Below are 9,113 nucleotides of genomic sequence, written 5' to 3'. Positions count from 1 at the left end.
AGTGAAAAAAAAAAAAAAACATAAATAAACAGGACATCAGAACACAGTCAGCCAACAAGAAGAAATAAACAGGAGAAAAAATGAGAAAGAAAGGAAGAGGAAAAAGGAGAAATTGGAAGAACTAATCTCGAGAAGGGAATCGACAAAACCGAACCAAGGAGAAGATCTTAAAGGGTTAGCTAATCATTCCATTAATAACACGAGCGGTGATCATGGTTTGAAGTATCTTCGATACCGATACGATACCCTCCGATACGTATCTTAAATTTAGCTGACCGATACGATACACACCAATACGATACATGGAATTTTTAAAATCCTTTCGTATCGATATATATCCTACGATACAAACCGATATGCACCAATACACTAACGATACGTACTGATACTCTATGGAAAATATAAAATCGAGGTGAAATATACGTTTCGATATGTATCGGTGAGTATTTGCATGTATCAATCGGTACGTATCGATGAGTATCAGTATGTATCGGTGAGTATCGGTGGTGAGTATCGGTATATACCGATACAGTGCGCTACGGTCATATAATGGCCAAGATGGGTATTTTTTCAGAAAACACGATTTTTTGTTCCAAAATCGCTGGCAGCCATATTTTTCTCTAACTAAAGTCGAAATCAAGGTTGGGAACAAGGATTTTATATTTATGGGACAATTACAAACCTTGAATTCTTAGTGCGATGCCCTCAATTTAGTGTTTATGCATAACATATGTTATCAATAGGTTCTTTTAACAATTTTTTTTATGCAAAAGTGTTTAAAAATGTGTTTCATATCCATTTATGTGCGTATCTTTAACGTATCTTAGTGTATCTCCGATATGATACGATACCCTCCAATACGTATCTTAATTTTGATCGACCGATAAAATGACCGATATGATACTTTAATCCTTGGCGGTGATTGATTAGGGTCAGTGTGCCGGTTCTCTAAATCCTAGATAGGGGTTTTCACTAGTCAGGGATATACCTTCCTGGTATCCGAATTCCACAGCAGAACAGACAACTCATAACTTGCGAGGAGAATCTAAAATATTATTATAAATTCCAATCTAATCAATGGGTTACAAGTGCTTGCACGTATAGATTCTCAAAATCGACTCAAACAATAATTCCAAACTAAGGAACAATCTCTCCTACTTATACCTAACTCCCATAATATAAAATAAAATTAAATTCTGATTACAAGATGACCCAAACATAAGTAAATTTCCTAAGAACTCTGTTGGGACCAAAATCCTTGTTTGGATCTGGTTCTTCTTGGTCTGGATTCCCAAACTGGGTCATACCAGTCCAACCACAATAATGCTGCTGCATCAGGGACGTCACCCAGTATGGTGTTCAATGACCTTTCAATTTCTGAGATCAGATATGACTAAAAATATTTGTTGTGCAGCTTCCCCGACATTTTTCTATAGCCTTGCCCAGGACTTGTATTGTATAGTTGCCTCTTACTGTTATAAATAAATCTGGAGTCATTAAAAATAAAATAAAAAAGAAAGAAAGAGAGAATTTATCTGCTCTCTTTTATCAACATTAGCACAACTAAGTGTTTCTTTGACAACATTAGTTTCTTTCTGTGGATGCTTACCCAGTCTCTGAATCTTTGTGGATTGGACATTCTCTAGGTTTCTGACTTAATTTTCTTCTTGACACTGGATGTTCTACTTTTTCTAAATCACTTTTATTAGTAGGTAACAGATACCTTATTATTTAATTGCTTGTGTGAACAGACCATGAAATTCTTCCTGCCTGTGTTAAATCTTTGTTTTCTGATATTTTTAGGATGCATCTTACTGTGATTATGATTGTGATTAAAGGTTACAGTTATGTACTGGCAATATTGTCCAAGTCAGATGAAATCTTTTGTGCCTCTCTAATTTTGTTGAACTGTTGGAATGTATTCTTGATATGCATCATTTTCATTCTGCTTACTTCTCAGTGCCTTCAACTGGTTCTGTTTTTATTTTCCTTTTATAAGCGTACACCTCATGTAAATCAAAATAGTATGGAGATGGTTGCAACGACTTAGGCTCAGTTTGGTATTGTTTCTGTTCCAGAAACTCCGTTTCGTGTTAGAAATGGAAATTTCAGTTTCTGTGTCAAAATGCCGTTTTTAAACGATTTAGGGCTGTTTGGTGAATCTGTTTCTAGAACAGTTTCAGAACCAAGAAACGACAGTTCTGCCGTTTGGTAACACTTGTTTCAGAAACGGGTTTTTTTTTTCTCTTTTCTTTTCTTTTAAGTCAATAATTACAAAAATAACATTAAAATACTATAAGCATATAAAATCTTTTGGGACAATAAAATATTACACACCAACTAAAAAAAACATGGTTTTCAAATGATGAATAAAATTCAGTATTAACAATGCCTTGTGCAAGTTAACTATTACATAATTCTCCAAATTTTCACTTTTTTCCCAAGTCTAAATACTTGAATGTATGGAGGATGTCTTTCATCTTATTTGTTTGGTCCTCTAATCCTTTAAGTGTCCCTTCTAGATATCCTTTCATGTATTTGTTCGAAACGGAAGGTGGTCTGGATGATGTTGATGTTGAGCTTGAGCTTTCTTAACATAATGTATGTTGCATGGTAGAGACATGTGTTTCATCTTTCAACCATACAAACATACCACATCCACGGTTATCAGCCTATATCAAATAATAGTTAGCATGTGATTAGGGTCATTAAAATTTAACATCGAATGTTGAAGCAAAAATCATAAATTATCTATAGGTATAGGTCAATCATAGAAATAAATTACCCCAGTTGAATTTGGGCAACATATAAAATACTGTCCCTTGTTTGGACCTTTCGTCACAGTTCGTACTTTGCATTGGCCTTTACCACATCTACATAGATGTAGTTGATCCACCCACATGAATCTTCACACTTGAAAAATTCTCTTCCAATATTTTTACTCGACTTGGTTGTATATTTACCACAACTCTTCCCACATATTTCACAAGTTGCTATCATGAGTGGGGGCATAGAAGAAGTCATCTATAACAGAAATTTAAATATCAAAAAAATTAATATAGCATCCAACTATATGACATTCATAATAATATATCAACTTGTACCACATATATAAATGTATCATAAAACAAGTACTACGTGGGTTACTTGTAAGAGTGGCTTTATGTGCCATAGGGAAAGAAACAAAGGGCATGGTTTTGGTGGGTCTTCCTTTTTGTCTCAATACCAATCAATGTTAATTGTATAGCTGTTAGTGGAAGTTGAAGTTGGGTCCCTATTTATTACTCTGAAATAGGCCATTGGTTTATAGCAAACCAAAAAATACTGAAAATTGTTCAAGGACCATTGGGCAATAGGAAGGCAAAATGGTTTTATTAATTCCTCAGGGTGTTGTAAGTAGGGGCAGCATATTTTTCTTTTGTTTCCAACCTCAGCCTTCTCTCTGTTTGACATATTGTGGAGATGATTTGTGTTTTATGCAGATGGAAGATTTGGCAAATCCAACAGTTGAATAGGCAGGTTATATTCTATAGAATGGTCACATTTCAATTTTCATTCTGAAATATGAAATATCATTTTGCTTATTAAGTACCTGTTAATTAAATTAACATATCAAAAAGTTCTCAGGGATACAACACATTCTTTGATGTTGAATATTTAACTGGTTGTGGAATTCTATAGTTATGTGAGAGGAAGCCTTTTGTCTTTTTTAATTTTTTATTTTCCTATAAACAAGTTCCACTGTGAGTCATAAGATCATGTCCAACCATCAACTGGGCCAAGCCCATAAGAACCTTAGGTGATCTTTAAGGCCTAACTTGCTGCAGAATTGAAGTAAGAAGATGTAGTGGAAATTTAGTTTCAATTACCCATACCAGCTGGTGATTATTACAAGTTATGTATGCATGGACCTTATCTGGTCCTAGCAGATTCATTGTACTGTTTTAAATGGTGGATTTTCAGTTCATATCATCAAGAACATTGATGTTAAATAGACTGGACTTAACATGGTTCTATTGACTGATATTGTGGAGGTAATATGTCATAGGTGATTCCAATTTTCGGTGATTCCAATTTTAGGTACCCCCGCAGCCTGTGGTGGTTTTTATTTCTGGAATTTTTGGCTATGATTAAGTGCAGAACCCTCCATCCTGTTTGCCTGAACGTTATATTTTTCAAGTTAATTTAATTTTTTTCTTATGTTTTACTGAAATCTGTACTCTGTAGTGCTTCCTACAGCTAGCATGGTTGGTGACATTGGGGAGTAAGAGAATCCTATTGTCTTTCTAAGTCCTAAGGGTACCTTCAAACACCTATATTGGGTTTGCTTATGCAGAAAATCTCAATTTTGCCTCCTAGAATGTGGACTTAAGAAGGCTGGGTCTCACGGGGTTGTGATTACTGAAAATTGACATGAATGGAGTTTAATCCATGTTATCCTTGCTCTAATTTCCTGGGGAAGAAGAGAGTAAAGAAGGTGAGATGGATGGTCAGGGAACTTGTTCATGAGAACAGTTCAAGCCACAAATTACTCACATGAAAAACATCGGGGAAAGTTTTACTGACTACTCATAAAGACCTTTGAGGCTAGCAAAATTTATGGTAAAACATAACAACCAAACACAAAATGAAATCTAGACCGAGTGTATCCAATGCATAATAGACTGAGAAAAGTCCCCAATGGATTGGCCACTGGAAAAAAAGGGGATTCAACTGTAAAATAAGAACAGAAGGTTAGAAAATTCCATTAGACAGTACACAGGTAATGACCAAACAGAAAAATAATACTTTCAACTCAAAACTTGTCATCCCTATCATTGTAGATCCTTACATAAGGAGGATCAAACACCTCTATACTTCTATCTTTGTTATTTGGATTAACCAATGAGGTCCTCCAGTAGCTTCTTTCTCCAATTCACCATTAACATCACTACAAGGGGATCCTCATTAATCACTCTATTAAACACAATTAATTTTTCTCATCTATAACCGATCCCACTAGGACAACCAAAGAAACAAGAAGAGAGAGAGACTCAACTTCTCACTGTGGAAAAAAGTCAAACAGATGGTAGTCTACAAATCTCAACCTCTAAGCCATGTCAATACCATAGTAATACAACTACAAGTAGTAATATAGGCTTAGTAGTGAATAAAGCAAGTGACATACAAGTGCAACTCAACTCCAAACCTCATTGATTTATGCAATTGCTGTCTCAACAAAGATTCAATAGTTGTTATCTCCAACTACTAATTTCCTTGTCATTATGAACCGATTAGAACATCTGAAATACAACAAATGTGTCATGCAGATCTCGGTAGGGAAACAAAAAATTCCAAGAACTGGAGTAATAGAAGGGACAATATCGAATCTTTATGAGAGCTAAGAATTAATGATAATATCTCCAATACAACCCAAAACCCATCTCAATGACAAACAGAACCAGCCCACTACGCTTCACTAATCGTGCTGGGTTAAGATGCTAATAATAGTGAAATAATCAACAGAGGCTCTGCAAAATCGAGAAGAGAAGAAGAAGACATTACCTCTCTATATGAGCTATACGATGATGAAGACATTTTAGGAGAATATTTGAGGGTTACAAACAAATCTCTCCTCAAAACGTTGAAGCTTATCGATCTCTATCTCTGGAAGCTAGAGTCAGTCATAGGTGGTCTAAAAAAACCCTAAAATTTGTCCCAATACCTGCTCTGTGATTACAATAGATGAAGAAGAAGGAGAAGAGGTTAGAATAGAAGAAGAAAGAGGTTAGAAGAGATGAAAAACAAGAAGGACAAGAAGGAGTTGAAATCGAAGTTACCTGCACAGGAGATTTCACAAGGGGGCGAGCTCCTGTTTCTTCTTCTCTCCTCTCTCTATGAGAGTTCCAAAATATATTCGAAACCAAAACTTTGTGAAGCTTATCGATCTCTATCTCTGGAATCTAGAGTCAGTCATAGGTGGTCCAAAAAACCCCTAAATTTGTTCCAATACCTCTCTGTGATTACAATAGATGAAGAAGAAGAAGAAGAGGTTGAATAGAAGAAGAAAAGAAGAGATGAAGAAGAAGGAGAAGAAGGAGAAGAAGGAGAAGAAGGAGAAGAGGCGAAGAAGTTACCTGAGGTGGAGATTTCAGAAGGGGTCGTGAGCTGGGTTCTCTCTCCTTTCCTCTCTGCTCTCCTCTCTCTATCGCAAACTATCGGGAACGAAAATTTCAAGTTCTATTAATTTGAAACGAAACACCACCGACAGGTGTTTCGTCAAATCGAGCCATTTTCGTTTTTTAGACACTTTCAGTTTCAAAAAAACAGAAACGGAGCCTACATTTACCAAACGGTTTTTTGCATTCTTTCGTTCTATTAACATGAAAAAATGCTAGAAACGTTTTTTATGAATAATACCAAACGGGCTCTTAGAGCAGGCTGGAGGCTTCCCAATGGATAATCAGAATGTCTTTATTGGCAGGGCTGGACAAGGTGACTTGCCGAAGCCGCCTGAGGATCAAAAGTTATTGGACTTCCCGGAACAATATCAGATGGACCCCGTACCTATCAAAGATGAATATTTTGAATTGAATGATTTTTTGAATCCCGTGGATGGCGATTATATTGCTGATAACCCAGTTAATGATGAAATGAAAAGTTCCAATGCTTCTGATAATTTCCCAGTTGATGATGGCACATTCCTAGAAATTAAGGACCTCCAAAACCCCGTTGAGGCAGTTCCATCAGGATTCTTCTAAGATCTTGGAGAGTGAATATCCCATCTTTGACCAATCTGCTTTCAACCAGACGGTAAGATAAACCATCAAAGCTTTCAGGTTCTTCGTGTTTATTGATGAAAAAAAATTTATTTATTGGTTGCGAAATCAGACTTACTTTTATTGTCAATTTTTACATAGGTGAATAGTGGAACTGAAGAACTGGCAATGCCACAGCCCTCGAATTCACTGGGTAGTGAAGTCGCATCCTCTTCAAAGCATAAATCAGATGATACAAAACTTGCATCAGGTACTGGTTTTATTTCATTGGGGTTCCAACTGTTTGCCCTCAAAACTAGTTCTTGATATTTGCATCAAATGGAGGAAGGACAGAACCATTGAATATATCAAGTTACCAATTCATCTCCTTTTCCAGGGTGGGTTTTATGTCATGTAAATCAAAATAGTATCACCTATTCTGCATTTTTATCTTTACATAATATAGGGATCATCGTTTTTGCCTTTTTATGGTTCAGATGCTCAATACGAGGATGGTTGGGACAGTACCCTTGTCAAAGGGGTCAGCGTATGTTGGGTTCCATCCCTGCCCCAGCATTTGCTGAAGAATTCTGTACAAAAGAGGCAGCTTTGGGACACAACTCGTCGATGCAGTCTCCCAGATCAATACATGTTACTGCCGGGGTGATACGTATAAGCGACATGACATTCAGAGGCAGTGGAAAGGACTGGTCATTGTACAAGGTTGAAGATTTGGGTCTCCTCATTTCCTATGGCATGACAAGGGGTGATGTAATGGCTACTGAACGGCTGATGAGCCACTCCGTTGGTTTTGAACCTCTGGTTAATCTACTCTCAGGTAAGGCAGGATCCCTGATGATGCGAAGCATGTTCTACCTATTCTTCTTCTGGGTTCTGATTCTTTCAGTGAGTTACAAAATTGGATGCTGCTTCTATACAAAGTAATGCTGCAGGTTGGATCATTTACTTAATCACTCACAAATTATTCAAAAGGGAAAACAAAAAAATAACCCTTAATGGGACCGTTTAATTACAGTATTATTTTATTAGTTGTTGGACAAAGAATAGTGTCCTAGGTAAGGTTATGACAGGATATGCTCATTAATAGGTAATGCAATAGATTTGTTTCCTGATATTGAGCACATAATACGCTTGATTTGTAACCCCACCCCCACCCTTTTTGAACCTTAACAACTGTTATTTCTAGTGGCTGCCCTATAATATGTTCAAGACATGGAGCAGAAATTGAACTTTGTGGCGGGGTTTAATCGGTTCTGAATCAGAATCGGTTCAGCATTGGTGGTCTAAATATGCCCTAACCCTAGTTTTTGGAGGGGAGTGGCTAAATTGGGTTGGCCAGATTCCAGACGGCATTTCAATTCAAATCAGCTGGATTTCTTAAACCCTGCTTTGTTGGGGGGGAAAAAAAGTTAGTTGAATTTGTGACAAACACGGAATAGAGCGCCCTCCTGTATCTAGATCAACTCATTGAAATTCCTGAAACTATTATGAATTTGGACGTGCAGATCTGAATACTAGTAGGACAGAGGGAAAGTTGCAGTTGCCTGAAATATTTGTCTAGCAAGAGCTGTAAAAGATCAACTATTGGTACAGCCACTGCCAACTATCCCATTACAAAGATTGAATCGGCTGGAATCAGATGGGACTTGGTAGGACTTGTATGGAAGCAGGTGAAAAATGCGTTTTTTTTCTCTCCTGTGGGATTCTGATTTTTTGAAAGACTACTGAAGACTAAAAATATTGAAAAAATAAGTCTAAAGGCTGTGTGGCCTCTATACTAGACACAAGGAAGGGCGAAATGTCGGCCCCACTCACGAAAAGTAAAAGTTCTGCTGTTGATGTTTTCATGTGTGTTTTCATTGATCTCCGCCACCTTTTAGGGAACCCTCTCTTTACCAAATTTATAACAGCTTGAGGAGGCATCAAAAACAGATGGGGGAGGAGGATCACTAGATTCTCTTGACAAAGAAGACATAAATAAGCTGCCCAACTTTTAGACGTAAAGGCCGCGATTCGCAAGGTTCATCACGGACGGTCCAGGAAATTTCTTGTTCAAGCACAAACAGTTGTGATGCAAAGTAATGATGTCTGGGCTCCTTCAATGGATTTAGTTCATATATTATGTCATGTTTAGAACATATAAAATGGATAGCAAAGAAGGGAAATTTAATAAAAAAAAAAAAAGGATCGAATTTCTCTGAGGCCATAGCGAATTGAATCCATTCACCGAATGCCATCAGGGCCACTTAAGGGGAGTGTAGAGGGGGGACCTTTAACCCTTAGACCGTGTGGTGAACTTCATCGTGCAGTCAAGGAGACTTTGTAAATAACACAAAAGTAAGGAAGAAAAAATGC

General features: G+C 37.0%; 2 long non-coding RNA genes across 2 annotated transcripts; one reads left to right on the top strand and one right to left on the bottom strand.

The window, feature by feature from the left end:
- Positions 1-3,019: 3,019 nt before the first annotated feature.
- LOC122066110 lies at positions 3,020-6,273 on the bottom strand. The gene is made up of 3 exons (XR_006136238.1): positions 6,117-6,273; positions 5,820-5,996; positions 3,020-5,709 (listed from the first exon to the last, which is right to left on the bottom strand). It is a non-coding gene; the product is annotated as an uncharacterized LOC122066110 (long non-coding RNA).
- A 175-nt stretch (positions 6,274-6,448) lies between these two features.
- Positions 6,449-7,902, top strand: LOC122066109. The gene is made up of 3 exons (XR_006136237.1): positions 6,449-6,792; positions 6,900-7,008; positions 7,235-7,902. It is a non-coding gene; the product is annotated as an uncharacterized LOC122066109 (long non-coding RNA).
- The last annotated feature ends 1,211 nt before the right edge of the window (positions 7,903-9,113 follow it).

Source organism: Macadamia integrifolia, unplaced genomic scaffold (genome assembly GCF_013358625.1).
Source record: "Macadamia integrifolia cultivar HAES 741 unplaced genomic scaffold, SCU_Mint_v3 scaffold2237, whole genome shotgun sequence".
In the NCBI taxonomy this organism is placed as follows: Eukaryota; Viridiplantae; Streptophyta; class Magnoliopsida; order Proteales; family Proteaceae; genus Macadamia; species Macadamia integrifolia.
The sequence above is the reverse complement of the archived record's forward strand: the minus strand, read 5'-3'. Positions and strand labels throughout refer to the sequence as shown.